The sequence below is a fragment of the Calypte anna genome, chromosome 5, assembly GCF_003957555.1.
Source record: "Calypte anna isolate BGI_N300 chromosome 5, bCalAnn1_v1.p, whole genome shotgun sequence".
NCBI lineage: Eukaryota > Metazoa > Chordata > Aves > Apodiformes > Trochilidae > Calypte > Calypte anna.
In genome coordinates, this window is record NC_044250.1 from 10,476,857 (window position 1) to 10,493,580 (window position 16,724).

Here is a 16,724-nt window from a genome sequence, read left to right on the forward strand (position 1 = left end):
AAACCATTATCTTGAGTTGTGTCTGACCCTTGACAGTTAAGGGTCAGACTATGTTGTACAAGAAAACCTTGACATATAATTTTATTTCCAAAAATATACTATTAATAATAAATGTCACAGTAGTCATTATGAAGCTACAGCTCATCTTGTGTTCAGAAAGTAGACGTCTCCTTTACCAAGCATTTCTGTTTTTTTATTAGCAGTCACTCTTTTATATGTGGTGAGATAATACCAAGAGGTAGTAGTGAAGCAGATTTAATTTATTTTTTAAGAAATTTTTCATGGGACATCCAGTCTTTGCTTATAAAGAGAACAGGCAGAGAGGTGTGGGCAGAATCCATGTTAAGCTTATTACAGTTCAGTCTACAAAACTGGTGACATTCCATTTTTAGTCTTTGTGTTGATCCACACATGAAAATCATACTTTTTTTTTTTTAATAACAGAAGAGAGTTTGCACAGGAGCCAATCGATTCCTAAAGCCTTCTGTTCAGACCAGTATATTATGCACTGTAAATCGAGAAACTCATGAAAAATGAAAAGGGGTGTTACCATATTAAAGAATTCTGCTCTCTTTGGCAGTACATACATAATGCTAGTTCCCTCAATTGACTAGACTTTTCCCTGTACTTTCAGAAGCCTGCAGGCTAAATGGAAGTGAATGCCATGGGCATTATGATCTTGATAATATGGTGTATCCATTTTTGTATCCTGGATGTCTGACCATAGCCTCTGGGCATCTGTAACTGAGGTCTACTAACTCCTGCATTTGTTACTTGTATCTACAGCTGCACTTTATAATGATTTTGAGCACTAGTTCTGTTGAAAACTGCTGCAAGGACTATTTTAAGCAAGTCGCCCTGGATGGGTAATTTTGTTCTGGCTATTAGGTTTCACAGGTACAGCTCCTCATTAGATCCCAGCTATTCTTCCCTGAGACTGCCATGCTTTCCAAGTTCTATTTTCATTCCTTTTTTTCACTCCTGTTCCTCTAATAATGTGTCCCCATGGGCACCTAAAAGCTTACACAATTTTGAGCCACTCAGAGCAATGTTTCAGTATTAGTTTTCTATGATGAGAATGTGGGTGTCATGCAGAAAACAATAAAATACATTTTTGGAGAAGACTGAATTGGAGGTTAAGGGACAAGGAGGAGGTAAAGGGAATTTGTATTTTACTTTGTTAGTCTTCTCCTAAATGGTATCTTGCTTTTCATTCTAAACTCAATGCTTCTTTTGTTGGGAGGAAAAAAGGTAAAACTTTTTTTTTCCCATTAAATAAACTAGTTTCAGTTTCTGGAGTTTTGACTTCTTGCTTGGTGTTTCAATTTACCCACATGAATATATATTTATCAAAGTGCAAGAGGAGATTTTTTTTCTGTACTTTCTGGGGAAAAAAATAGTCTTGGTCCTGCTAATAGGAGCTAACCAGAGAAGTCACAAACTCAAAGTAAGCAAGCTGAGATAATTCCAATTTTTGTGAGGTGGTTTGTTTTTCCATCTTGAAACTCCACTTTACTTACTGTCTTCTCCTGCATCTTGACTCTGAAATACTTCTGTGCCTCTCAATCCAAGTTTTCCTCCAAAGTGTTGTGAAGCCCAGTTATTGATAATGTCCTTAGTATTGTAAATATAAATGCTTATTTAGGTCACGACTGGTTAAAATTTTCACTGAGAATCATGCTTCCAAAAGTCCATGCCATGAGCCTTGGGCACAAAAAGTGTATTTAAACATCTGTGTTGGTGTGTTACATTATTTGTGTTGTATTTTGTTGTGGTCTGTATTTTTTTTTTTAATTTCAGGATATTTGAGATATTCATCTTGAGAAGTAGTAATTTTAGATGTGTTTCTGTGTGGTGACTAGAGATTATTTGACCTGACTGCTTTGCTTTATCTAGTTTTGTGTGCTACATGGAAGCAAGGCCCCGGCACCTACATTTGTACAAAGTGAATGTCCAGTCCTCTTGGCTGGCTGTGCAGAAGAGTCACTTTCTCCACCGGTGCTTTTGCAATGGAGGTGTTGCTTGGTGTGTGCATCCCCAGGCAATCTGGTTCCTTTTTAAAAGGCTTTCTGTCAGTCTGGACTTTGTGCCCCTGACAGTCTCACCTAGTGTCATGCAACTCACCTGGCCAGATCAGGAAAGGAACCAGACTGCTGTAAAGGATGAGGCACAAGATGTGCTTTCTCCAGCCTCCTAGGTAATGGTTCTGTCTGACCAATTGACTTACATGAATGTCCTACAAGACAATTAAGTCTTGGTAAACTTGCAAAACAATCATGAATGAATAGACTGATTGGGTAAGGATGAAGAATATAAAGTTGTTGTGGTGAAAGCCTAAAAAGTGTCCCATGCCAACACCTGAGTTGAGGGTGTTTAAGGTGGAGCAGTTATGATGGACATGATATTTGTACAGAAAAAGAAGTCTTTGCATTGAAGCACCCATGGCTTCAAAAGGCAGAAGAAAACATTTCTGCTCTTCCAGTTTTATAGAAAGGAGCAAAAGAGGTGAAATGTTGAGCTCTAGAATGTATAGGAAACATATGATAAAGTAAGGAACAAAACTTGAGGCCCAATCAGTGTTTTAAAGGACTACCAGCTTTTAGGAGGCACATGTCCTGAATGCTCTGTTATTAATAGTGATTTACATAACAGCTTGTAGCCCCATTTCAATATTGTAGAATAGGACTCACTCTTCTTTTGTGAAAATGACCTGGATTTATATCAGCAGTAGTAAAATACTGTTGCAGTGAAGGGCTTTGAAGAGGGGGGAGGGAGTGTGAAACTAAAAATAAGAAATATGTACAGTACATAATTCTAACAATGTTATCTGAAAGACAGTAAAAATAGACTCAATTAGATATTGTCAGAGCTTTTTTCTCCATGCAGCTGCCTAGCCAAATATGACAATTTTTCAACAATATAAAAGTTCTAACACAATGCATGATGCATTGTACTGAATTCATTAACGCTTTGCTACCTTAAACATGATTGTAAAGAAGGAAAATAATGTAAGGGAAGCTTGTCATTTTTTTGTTGTGGTTCCTTTTGTTTCTGTGACATGTTTGGAATTGCATGCCTGCGAGAATGTTGTGATCTAAATTTAATGATCCTAAAAGGGATTTAGTAAGATATTGTTCTTTTCTTCTGCAGACATCCCTAGGCTGAGTGCTACATGAAAAGTGTGACTCAATTATACAAGAAGTGTAATTTATCTTTAAAAATAAAAAGCCTTTTCCTGCACTATTTCCACAGGGATGTAGCCTTAGTGTAGTGCTTTCCTAGCTCTGCTTTGCAACAGTCTAATTCCTATAGAATGAGAATTTGCATAGAGTTACAGAATATGTGTACATGTGTACTCTTCCTGAATAAAGACATTATGATGACAGTCTATATTTGGCTTTGATTTGGCATTGAGATCTGCAGATCTCTGCTCCCATTCATTGTTGTCAATTTACAGAATTAATAACATCTACAGTTGCTCACAGTGCAGATATTAAAATCTGAAAATTCAGATCTTCAGCTGTACTAACCTGCATTATGCTGAAACATTGGGTCAAGTTCTAATCCTCATGCACAGCAGTTCTTTAAGCTACCATATTCTTTTTTTTAGTGTACTATATTTGAGACAGAAATTTGCATAATTATTGGGACTTCATTTTTAGTTAAAAGTAGGAATAACATCTTGATCATATAAAATAAGAGCCACTGGGCATGCTTGGGCATGCTGTTGGGCTTGAGTATTTTGTGTGGCTATCCTGTGCTCTGACATCTACATTATGTGCTGACCATCAGACATGAACTACAAAAGAAAAAAGCCTCCAGGAATGAAGGTGAATGATGCCTTTTTAAAGGAAAAATGACTGAAGTCTGAGAAAACTACTGGTTATTTGGCAATATAGTAAACTTTTAATTCTCTTATTTTCTCTGTCATCTCAGTTTTGTGCAGTGTGTACTTCTGGCAAATTACCTGGACACCTTGCCATCTATGTAGGACTAAAACAACATTTTGTTTGGTTTGTTGGTTGTTCTGTTGGAGCAAAAAGGAATGGAACTACCAGTTGAGCTACATTCTGCTGATGTTTGCTAAGGCAGTCTGGGGTGCTTTTCATAGCATTGCTATGGACCTTTAAACAGTTGAAGGATTTCTGTTCCAGAGAGGTTTGAGTGGTGGATCAATCCCTTATCTTAGTTACAAAAGCATCCATTTGTTAGAGCTCTTAAAGATCTTTCATATGAAAAGATGCTAATAGATGTAAGATAATGGGTACATGCAAGATTGTCATCATTAATAAATATTGAAGGAAAAAGAAAAAAAGCTGTCTGTGAACGATATAAAATAACACCAATGAGTATTTAATCTGCTTTTTTAATTGAATTTTTGAGCTTAAAGAGGGGAACTTTTCTTCTTGTTTGAAAAATTGAAAAAGAAAAATGAATATTGAAATGTATTGGCTTGGGATTTTCAATGCAGTTTAAATAACTAATTAAGAAAAAGTTGCAAGGAGGAAAAACATTAAAATATGCAATAATTTATTTTTAATAAGTGTAAAACAGATTATTTTAATTACCACATTTTAAAAAATATGGGGTAAATAACATGTCTTAAATTGTCATTCATAGATACTTGGCTTTGCAGTGTAGAGATTAAAGCCTTTTATCAGTAGATGTAGACAAAAGACTTAACAAATTAACACAGAAATTAGCTGAAATAACAACCACCTATGCTTGGTTTTTTTCCTTGGTTTCCCATGCTCATTGGTTTTTTTCACTTCTTTGCTGTTGTTTTTTTAGAGTAAGATGTTTTTCCAGGTGAGTTTTCATATCTTCTAAGTCAGTATTTACTTTTTATAAAGTTTTAATACTAATTTTAAATATACCTCCTTGCCTTTAGAATAGCAGTTACCTGATCAAACTCTCCTGCTGCACAAGGGCTTACAGGTAGATGATAGTCTATGTAATTGTTTTTTACACTTTATTTTCAATTGCCCAAGTTTCCACTGAAATTTTTGCCGAAATAACCTGACACCAATCAAGCTTGGTAAAGGCTGTGCACCTGGGCTGGAGTTAATGACTTATATTAATTATAATACTTTATATTACTATATAAATATGGATTTAAATAACTTGTAGATCCAAGTGCTGCCCATATATCCTGCAACGTTTTTGGAGGGGTTTTGAGAAGTCATCCCACTGTCTGTCAGAGTATGAACTCAGTTTTCTGAACCAGTTGTCTCTTGGAGAGCTGTACAAGGTAATGAAGATTTCTCCCTTTTGTTATAACAAATGCAATGCAGAAATTGAACACAACTGAGCAGTAGTTGCTGTGTTATGGCAGTGGGACTAAAGTTTCTTTTTGTGTAACCATGTGCTTCTTGTTGACCTGCTCAAAAGTGTTTAAATGACGTACACTCCATGTTCACTTCATGCAAAAGCAGTGTCTGACCCTGAAGTGCTGTATTTGTCCTGGTTGTTATGGGGTTGCATGCTCATTGTGCATAAATGGATAATTGTCCTTTAGAGGCCTGTACTTTAGTTCAGTCTGTTAGGGCTGCTGAGCCAACAACACAGAAAGAGTTGTATTTTGGCATCATCCCAAGAAGTTTGAGGTTGTGAGCCAAGAACCCCAGGAAAGGCTTTTGGCTTTCCCGTCAGCCCTGGTGTGCTGGAGTTCAGAGCTGGTGATCTCACCTGGAATGGGGCAGCAGCAGGAGATGGGGGCTGGGAGGGCATCTGCATCCAGGGGAAGGAGCCTACAAATTCTCCAAGTCTTCCAGGAGTGGGGGAAGCTGTCCCACTACTGAGCTGGAAAACCAGTCATCTTTTGCCTCTAGTTTTCATGATGAATTCTTGTTCTCTGATGCATCTGATTTTTTGGCTTCTTTAATGGCTAGGTGTTCTGAGCAACCTCTGTCTGTAAGCCAGAATAATGCTGTTGTGTATCCTCGTTTTAGTACTTCAGGTCAAAGTGGGGAAAAATAATCTGGGAGGTCACTGGCAGTTTTGCTACTTCATATGGAAACATTAAGGATGGGGCATTTGGTCTGATGGTAGCTGAAATCACTTGGATTCCACTGGGACTGAATTCTTTGTGAACTCTGACCTGGAATGACTACAACATAAATGCTACTGTTCCTCTATAATTTAGGATCCCTTTTTCCTTTGTGTTGTTGGTTTTTTTTTTTTCTTTTTCTTCACCCCCACTTGTTTCTGTTATACCTGGCTGAATGGTTTAACCTTTCCAACTCATACCCCTGCAAGGGAGAGACTCCCACTGTTTTTACAGGCCTTGAGACTCCAGCTAAAAGGCACTGGAGATTTGCCTTCTCTTGCATTAGTAATGTTGCTTGTTTTGGATCCAAGAGCCTCCTGTTCAACTCCCCCCAGTAGGGTGGGATTCCTCACAAAGTAAAAAGGCACTCCTTGGATTAAAGGAACTGATTGAATGCTGCTGTGTAGACCACTAATGTGCTACAAGGGTATTGTGTGCTTTAGTAGGGATTGCAGTGAGCTGCTGGGGGACTTCTTGGGCACTGTTACTGAGAAATTACGTGGTGCTACACCAGCTCTGGGACTTGTAGATTTGCATTCACTCTGCAGCTTCATTAACAATTTTAACTGGGACATATTTAGACTACGCAAGCTGCTTCTATAGGGTTGATTATTTTGTCTTGTCCTTAGAAAACAGCTTATCCTTGTGAAAATAACATAAATTATACTATTATATTTAGTGCTGCAAGCTTTGCTGTTAGTTTTCTTTTCTTTTTGAAGCCTTGGCTTATCTGACAAATAATGCCTTCTGAGTTAAAATCCTCCACCATAACATAGTCTGGGCCTTTTCCACTCTCTCGGTGAATTCTATGAACCTCTGTCATTAGATGGTTATTGCCTAGAGAATAAGGAAGAGAGGAAGGATGTTTCAGTGAGTAAGCTTCAGACTGCTTCAGACTTTTGATCTGATGCAGAGAAAAACATGAAATGTCTGTGTATCTCCATCCTGTCTATAAAGCACATGCTGTAATATCTGCTCACCTCTGGAGTGTTGTGTGTGGCTTATTTTGTTGAAGGATTTTGAATCTCTCCTAGAGCAGCATTTATAGAAGTGAAAGTGCTCCTCATGACTCTAGGTGTTTTGTGGCTCTCTGGTTGTGATATCTGCTGCAGAATCATAGTCTTTAAAAGGAGCTGTGATCCAGAATCAGATTTAGTTGTCAATATTGGATTGAAGAAGAAAAGAAAGTGTAAATATTTACTTTCCTAGCACTCAAGTGTTTAGAACAATCTCTTTAAACATAGGCTGGTTTGCCTCCATTTGGCTGGCAACGTTGAGCCTGACATGAAGGGGTCATGGGTTTTGCCATACTTAAACTTATAATTAACACAGGAATATCTGCAATGTACACATACATTGGTCCTCACTTCCTTCCTGTCCTTAGCAATATCAAGTGTTAGTAGCTGTGGATATTTAGATTATTCTCCATAGCAGTATGTGTAAATAATGAAAGTATACATGCAAGACATCTCAGCTTCAAATGGAACTGGATAACAGGAGCAAATAAACATTGTTTATAATTCTACTCAGTTCATTTTACAGTGGAAAGATCTAGTTTATCTGAAACTAAATAAAACTGCCACAGGGTTTTTTGTCCATCATTCCATTTTAAATGTAATTTCTCCTGTGAAAGCATTGCTCATTTCAGTGGAATTCTGCAGGTGCTATATGTTTGTACCTCTTGAGATCTAGGAGGATCTTAAATTTTGAGATGTTCAGTACGTTCAGATCCATGCAAAGCCTATAGTAAGCCATCTGTCAATTAAAGAATATGCCTCACCATATGTGTATGTTTAAACAAAAAAAGGACAAATGTAAATGCTGTCTGTTGTTGTTTTCTGCAAGTAGCAGGAAATGATCACACTTGATAAGCTCAGACTTCATAAGGAAGGCAGTGAAGAGCAAACTCTGCACTGAAGCATAAGGCAGCTTAGAGTAGAAGAGTGATGCAAACATGTTGCAGTACCAAGTCACTTTTAGCACTTTCTCTGAGAAAGAGAAGCTGAGTTATTTCCAAAGATTTCCGAACAAGTGTTTCAGGCTCCTTTTATTGCCTGTACATTTTGTTGTATGCTGGAAATCTAATTTGGAGTTGCACCAAAGCTCTGCGTGAAAAAAATAATCTGAGGATTAAGTTGTGACTTTGCCTCTTTGGGAGTGGCCAGCTTTCCTGATCCTGTAGAATTATTTTTATTCTTATTGAGGACTGGAGGAACCACAGGAATTTTTTATTCTCCTACATTTGATTGTGGAATGTATGTTTGTGCATGCATTTTATTTACTTTTTCTAAATTATCTATAGTATGTATCATGGACCAAGTAAGGCTTAAATAACACCTGCAATGGATAAGAAATCACTAAAGCCTTTTTTTACTCTCTGCTTCGGCTCCATCTATTTCTCTTTTCCTGGTTGCTGAAATTGGTTTAACTTTTACCCTTTACTGTGTAGTTACCCACTGTAAGTGAGCATTGATGTCAAAAGAAATGAGAATTTAATGTTGTGGGGTTTTTTGTTGGTCTGCTTGTTATTTGTTCTTGATTGTTTTGTGTGGATGGTTTGTTTTTAAGCATCCACTGATGAACCAGTTTGCTTTGCTATGGATTTTGGGCAGCACTAAACTTCTTGCAAAAATCACTTTTTGAGCCAATTTAAAATATGATTAAGAAAAGCTACCTAGTTTCTGAAGCAATACTTGTTTATTCTTCTTGAGAAACACCCACTGCTTGTTTTCTTTAATGTGTGTAAGTGTTTAACTCCCCCATTCTGATCTGGAACAGCCATCTGCATTTCTGATGGTTGCCATTGGGTGGTGCCAGGCAATCGGTATATGCAGTACGAGACAATGGTTTCTTTTTCTGCATATCAAAAATCAAGCCAGCTCTAAAATCTGGTCTCAAATAATTTACAGTGCAAATAAACGAAGCAGCCAGTGCAAATAGTTACCTTTTATATATATATATATACTTATCATAAAGGAAGGGTCTGCTAATGCTTCTTTGTGTGCCTGTTTGTGTGTGTATATAAGTATATGCATGAATGTATACGTGTACATGTGTGTAAAGTTTGACCTGAAATGGGTTTGTGCCCTAAGGATACCAATGCCTTGGTTTTGATCATGTTACACTAATGTGGCTTACTTAATTGCCCTCTTAACATCTCTACTAATATTCAGGCTTTGGTTGCTTGCATGTGTATGTTTTTACAAACCTGGTTAGTGTTAAAGCTGACTGTAGAGAAATTATAGTTTGCCAGCTTTAGAGGAACAATATCTATTGAATACATGTTTAAGGAAGACTAATTTACTGCCTTTAAGTGGCTGACAATTGAGTTCTCAATGAGAGCAATGAAATATTAGTATCTTAAAATTGTGTTCTAAATATTTCCTGCCTACCTGCTTCGAAATCTGTATTGTGTTAATGTTATAGATGTACTAATTTATTTGTTGAGCTAACTTGGTTTCCAAAGTATTTGGCTTATAATACTGAGGGGAAATATTAGAGCTGTGATTAATGAGAGTGATACACAAATGTTTATTGAGTATTGTGTTTGAATAAGCTACTGTCTGTGTAAAATAAAATACTAATAGTTGGAAATGAAAAAAGAATATCTTTTTGGCAGTGGATTATGTGGATTAAGACTAAAATTCTTGATTTTGCATTTCTGTTTATATTCATGTTTAATAAAGAGGTTGAAGTTTTAGCTTTATAAAAACATATCTTGTGGGGGGGGGAGGAAATTAACATTCACAACTCATTTGCTCTTGAACACCTTTTATTAATGTATGAAATTAAATGTAGAATGTGGCCTCACAACTGAATGAGCTAAAATTAAAAATTATTTAACTTGTATGGGTTTGTAGAGCTTGTGAATTACACGGAACAAACCAGTTATTCTTCTGACAAATTTTAGGTGATACTGTTTTGTTTACCAGATAGTGGTAACTTGAAGAAAAACAACAATAAAAAAAAGCCCAGCAACTAACCCCACCGTCCTTGTTTCTTTGTAATTTAAAAATAAAATTAACCTAAACATAGGCTAATAAATTATTTTAATAAATTAAAATTCAAAATAATATCTTTAGAGGATTGGGTAAATAACAGCAGCAGCCTAAATACGAGTCCTTTGTGATTCAAACTTCTTACCGAATTAATTTTCCTCTCAGTGAACAGGAATAAGACCCACTTGTTTCTAAGATGACGCCCTAAGTGACATTTTGAGGCTAAAAGCTTCTAAAATATTTGTAATGATTTAGATAGTGATTACCTGTCTAGACCTTTTACTCTTTGCTAGACTTTCATTTAAATGTTGGACTTTTTTAGTCCATAAATCAGTGGCAAATGTGCACATTTGGACTCTCTGAAGTCTTACTTTGAGAATGTTTTCTTAAAGCATTCCAAAACACTGAAATCCTGCAATGGCAAAGAAAAAAAAATCCAGTCAAAGGTAAAAGCAAGAATTATTTATGGAGCATTTTGTCTCTAATACTAAAACTGAGAGTACTAGTAGCAGCAATGATGAGCTTAGCTGATTCTTGTGGCTAATGCCTTTCATGAAGTAAAATTTGATTGACATTTCATCATAAATTTCTATTCCTTCTAACAAATATTTCTTTTCCTCTATTTGTAAGTGCCTTTTACAGAAGCTTCCTTTAAAACAATGTAACAGTCATTTGCAGCTTTTATGGCATCTAAATGTATGCCGTTATGCTGGCTTGGTTCTACTGACATTTTAACATTGTTAATAATCACTGGCCATTTGTGTGTGCTGTGTAAAGGCATAATGTGCTTTTATATAAAACACTGTTATGAGGGCTCATTATCTTGTGAGGCAGCAGTTATAATGAAAATTAAACAATTGCAAACTTGCTTTGCCAAGTGTTTTTTAAATAAATTTAACCAGGCTGATTCACAGCTCCTACCTGATTCTGCAGGGTTATATATCAAAGCTATTGGAGAGTTGCATGCATAAATTCCTTCGTGTAGCCCTGAGAGCTGTGCACAGGATGCTTTTCAGTCCTCTGCTAAGACTGGTCAGGAAATGCTTGTTACACAAGCAAGATCCTAGCAGGGCATGAAACATGTGTAAGTCTTTGAAACTAGCTTCCTTGGTATAGATAGTGAAATGGAGTTTACAAATGACCTTTTATTTACCATTAGCCACAGAAGTAGCAGATCTGCCATCTCTAAGCTACTCCTGCTGTTTTACTAAAACTGAAAACTCTGGCTACTAGAATTGCAAGATGAAAAATTTACTGAAGTAATTGCACTTCTCAAGCTAAGAAAGGGTTGAGAATGTAAATAGGAGGTATTCAATTTTTTGCTTATAAACTTCAAGGTTTTAACAAACACTTTATATAACAGACATAATGGTTTGTAATTTCATTGTTTCTACATAAATTGTTTAAACAATAGCTCCTTTATTATTAAAGTAAATGAATCATGAGAAATCTGATTAGGCTTCTCCATGGTGAGAATAACTAATTTTAGCAGTTATTCTAGCTGAGAATCTGACCCCTTGAAATTCACTTTTAAAATGACTGTTGGTCAGGTCCCTTTCAAAACTGAGCTAACCAGTGCAGATTTTATGATTTCTGACACGCTGCCCTTTTGTGAAGATATCAGATTTGTCCTCATAGGAGTGTATTCAACTGCTCCTCTGTCTTTCATTTTAATGCACTTCTTAGATGCACTTTTTTCTACTACCACAGTTAAGAAAACCAAATTTCCTTTCTTTATTTTTTTTTTTGAACGTGTTTAATTTTGAAAGCTACCAAGGCATGAAACAATATTGAGAGAGGCTGCGTTTCAAATTACCTTTCTTCATTAAAAAATAAAATAACCAGGAGGTCTAGCACATTATGTCACTAAGTCACACAGTCAGAGGGACCATCAAAGAATGGTGGGAATTATCACAGCAGCTTGCTCCTTGTTAGAAGCATTTACCTCATGACCCTTTCATTTGCCTACTGCCACTTTAGTTTAAGAGTGACAACACTGTATAGCACTCTGCACTTTCCACCCCCGCCCTCCCCCCCTTTCCCTTAGCACCAGATGCCTTTGTAAAGCAGGCTGGTGAAGCAGTGAACAAAACCTTGTGGGATAAGTCTGACACTGGAAGTTAATGATTATCAGTCGAAACAAAACACTTGTTTACATGTTGTAGTCATTAGAGGTTCCAGTCAGTCATACCTCGGCTGGGATTCCTGCCAAATGTTTTGAGGGTTCTTTCACAAGCTGTGCAGTTTTGTAAATACAAAAGCACTCTTATTAAGCCTTTTTAGTATTAGACTGTGCAATTAAGATTACGGGTAATTAGATTCCTTTATTTGGAGTAGAGTGGTCTAAGACACACACACACAACTTTCCTAGCCACAGGATACCATCAGATTCCTATTTGGGTGTTCCATTACAGATCAATGACTGGGAGAAACCCTTCTGTATTGTGCACATTTTCTCTTTATTAAAAATCTCACTCAAAACTTGAGGCTATATAGATTTTTCCTCACCTCACTGTCAGCACCTCTGTTTAAGCCATAAAACTTCCTTTTTTGATTAGCATGTCTCAATTTGCTGGAAACACTTTAGTTACATCTCTCTTAGTATTGCTGGCTTTTCATTTCAACCTTATTACAAGTAGGATTAAGGATGTGATTTGACTATGAAAGAATTTAGGAAATTTTCCAGTAAGCTAAGGATGATATTAAGTTAACTGCAGGATAGCAGAGCTGTAGAAATGAATACTTCTTTTAACACCTGTGAATTAGTCCATACCTGAATAAATAAAAGATTACTTTGGTATTTGAAGTTGGTATAAACCAGTCCAAAATCCCACCATTTTCTTATAAAAACTTTTAATCATGCAAAGATGCATCTAATACAAATGACTATGTGAGCTGGTGAACCCATTTCACATACAATTCTGCTTTGACAGAATTCTCTGCATTGAGTGTGATAGTAAATTATTTAAGGTTTGGGAGGCCATTTTTTGTAACTGCGAATTGTAAGACAACTGAATTGTCCATACATATTTTATCTCTATTTTTTTCTTTGCCAAAGAAGATATCAGTTTTAGTTGCTCCAATGCAGGACTGCTCGCTTTGACATTTCCCGGTTGTCTGTAGTGCTAGGCAATAATTAAATATCAGGTGCATAAGCTGCTCTTTAATTTGACATGTGTGCTCCAGGCAATAAACACATGCAGTGCAACGTGGGAGTGTAATTGCTAAGGAATAAAATCTTGTACCAAGTGAGATCATTGTATCAGGTACTGTGTGACAGCTCATTTGATCGTTATGCCCAGGCTAAAGAGGTTGCCTAATTAGTTTCCATTAAAACTCACCCTTTAATCAGGAATTATTCTTGCATAAAGAATGTCACTTGGTCCAGATGAATGAACAATGGTTCCCCCTTGAGATTCAGCTATCTGTTACACTTGGGATGCCATATGTCTTTTCAAACAATTCAGCAACAACTGTACTCTGAATCTGGATCTCATAGCACAGTGCAGTATTTGCATTTTCTTGATACCAGCTACTGTTCTATTGAAAAATCACAATGGTATTCTGTATGTACTTGATCAAGGCAGGGAAGCTATGTTCAAGCAGCAGGAAATGTGTTGTAAACACACAAATGACTAATGGGCCTCTCTTAACTAATATGTCTTAGTTTTTGTGTGTATTTCCTAAGTGACATACATAGCACGTATACTGTTACCTCAAGCTAGACTTTGGTGTCTCACCTAGAAACATCAAGGTTCATATAAATTTAATAGTTTGAAGGGAAGTAAGTTCCTAGCTTTTCTTGTTGTGACAATAGCTTTGTCAGCTGAAGCTGATTATACAAGTACTGTGGTTTGTGTTTTTATTTAATTTTTAAATGTTTACTCCCTCCTGCAAAAGCTTGCAAATTAAGTACTTTCCCCCTGTTAACCACAAGACATGTCAGGCTCAGCAGGTTACTGAGTTCTTGCACATCAGAGATGTGGAGCTCAGTTGTTGGGTATGTTTCAGTTCCCAGTTGTTCCAGTTGAGTTGGCTTCTCTGCCACATAGGAACTGCAGTGGCTCCTTTGAGCAGACCAGAAACTGCTCTCAAGGAGTGGCTTCTCCCTCTGGCAGTACATACTACCATAGGCCAGATGGAAAGGAAGAGACTTCAAAGTCAAAGCACAGCACTTGTAGTCAGTGGCTTCAGTCAACTCTTTTAATATCTCTGCTTCAGTGGATGTGAACTGGTTTTGTCATGTTTGCAAATGCTGTGGACTGTACTGGCACTTTGAAATATGGTGAGTAGGCAGAGGGGATAGGTCCTTTTGCTTTCCCCAGAGACATCTTGGTAGTAAGCTGTGAGCTAAGTATCCCTTCGGTGTGAAGGGATGATCCTACAACATGTCAGCATCTACACTGACTGTATCTACCAATGTGATGTCTGTCCTTATAATGGAATTGTTTATGGGGCGCTCAGGAAAAAGGTCTCAAAAATACTTCCCCAGTCCTTTTACAGCTCAGATTATAGTAGACCTGTTTTCTTTGAAGGAGTGAAAAAATGTTTCACAGACTATATGATCTGGAGACAATGTCTTTTAGAGAAACAGCCACAATCTAATTTGTGAAAGATTGCCATAAACATTAAGCCATTTGGCAGGGAACCAGTATCATGCAGGGTACCTACTTCAAGTATGTTCTTAGTAAGTGTGAATGCTCTCACCTTCATACTTAAGCCTAAGCCATATGAGCTTTTACACTGCAACAGTACTCAAGCCAAGTGTCCTTCCCAATGGAAGGACATGCATGCAAGGGGAAATTCAAATCCTTAATATGTCTTGTAGCTCTGAGTGCTCCCATTCTCCATACCCAACAGATGATATGTCAGACCCAGAGAGAATGAGGCAGATAGAAGTGGCTAAAACGTGTAATTTAACATCTTGAATCTAAGAAGAGAAATGGTTTGATTTAATGTGACTCCTTGAATAGCAGAAGCATTTAATTTACTGCTTCTCCTACCTTGAGCTGTGTGTTTAGGAAAAAAAGTATTCTGTGTTTTCTGAGAGCATAGAATCTGAATTCTGGTTTCCATGGGCTTCCTGGGATTAATCCATACTATTTCAGCATTCTTGCATTTATTTTACACCCACTTCTAATATCACCAGCCAACATATCCTTAGTTTTCTTTCATGTTCTCTATGCCACTCCTCGGTGGCTGATTCCAGGTTACAAACATCAGTTGGTATCAGTTGCTGTTGTTTCACTGTTAGCCAAGGAGCATTTGTTGCATCTTCATGACTTCAGACCCAACAAATGCCTAGAGGGGCTCCAGGGTGATGATTTATGCAAATATTTTAGTGAAGCACCTAGATGGTATCCAGACTGCTCTGCTGGAATGCAGTGATAAACATCTGTTATTGCTAGAATGATGTAAATTATCTGGCTATAGTATCTTTGTTTTTATGGAGATTGATAGATCAAAAGCAAGGAGATACGAGTAGTAATCCTGAATGAAGTGCCTTCTGCTGTTTTGCTGGCTTCTCTCTCAGAAGCCTCTGTATTGAGGAAGACACAATCTTTGTAGATGACTGATTTCAGAGCAATCATTTGGCAATAAAGACTAACACCACTCTTAAATGGAAAAAAACAATAGATTTAATAGCATTAATAGCAGGAAATAATAAATACTGGATTAATAATGGGTATATTTAATATCACCACTAGTGTCAGTATTTGATATAAATGGCAGCATGTCCAAGAAGGAGTTTGTCTTGAATCAGGTTAACTTCTTAAACCAGTTTTATGCTAAGTGTAGTGTTTTCTGTTCTTGGATTTTTTATGCAGTTGCTGCATTTTCCCTACCCACCTAAGCTTTTTAATTTTAGCAATGAATTCTACAGACTACCTATTTGTGGTTTAAATAAAACCGAGCAACTTCTTTATTACTTAGCACAAGTTAGTTTTTGCAGTCTTACTGAAAATTCCCTTATTCTCATGTAGGGGACATGGGAGCATCTGAATTCCCTCGTATCATGTGTTCGATGCAGTAACTCAAGCATGTTCCTTCCCTCTTCTCCCTTTGTTTCCTCTGCAATAAAAAATTGCAAGTGTTTCCAGCTTTCCTTCTCTGGATGTATTTCTGTGACTGCAATGATGACTGTTGCCTGGTTTTGAACCCTGTCAGCTGCCTGTTTCTTTCTTTATGTTCTTTTCAAGGTAGGATAGACAGAACACATAAAATGATGGGTATCCTATTAATTTATAATATTGAGGCTAGTGTTTAGTTTTTCAACTTCCTAAAGATAACAAGATACTTCTATTTTAAATACAATGCCAGAAATTAATTCAAGTTCTTTCTTGACCTTTCAGCTTTACTGAAAGGTTCATGAACCTAGCAATCTTGGCTCAAATACTGATGAAATGCTGCCCTGAGATGCATCATGTTTTGATTAAAATCTTGCTGTAATCGTACTGTAATTGTTAAGTTTATCTGTTTATCTTCAGGAGCAAGCTTAAACCAAAAATTACCAAGAAAAGTACTTCTGTTTTAAACAAATATAGGGGCTAAAACCAGTGTAGGATGAGCATACTTTTACTTTCTCCAAACCTGTTTGCCAAGACCAGATTTTTTTATCTTTGTAACAAAACACATTTTTCCATTAAAAAGACATATGTTTATCTTTGCATTATAAA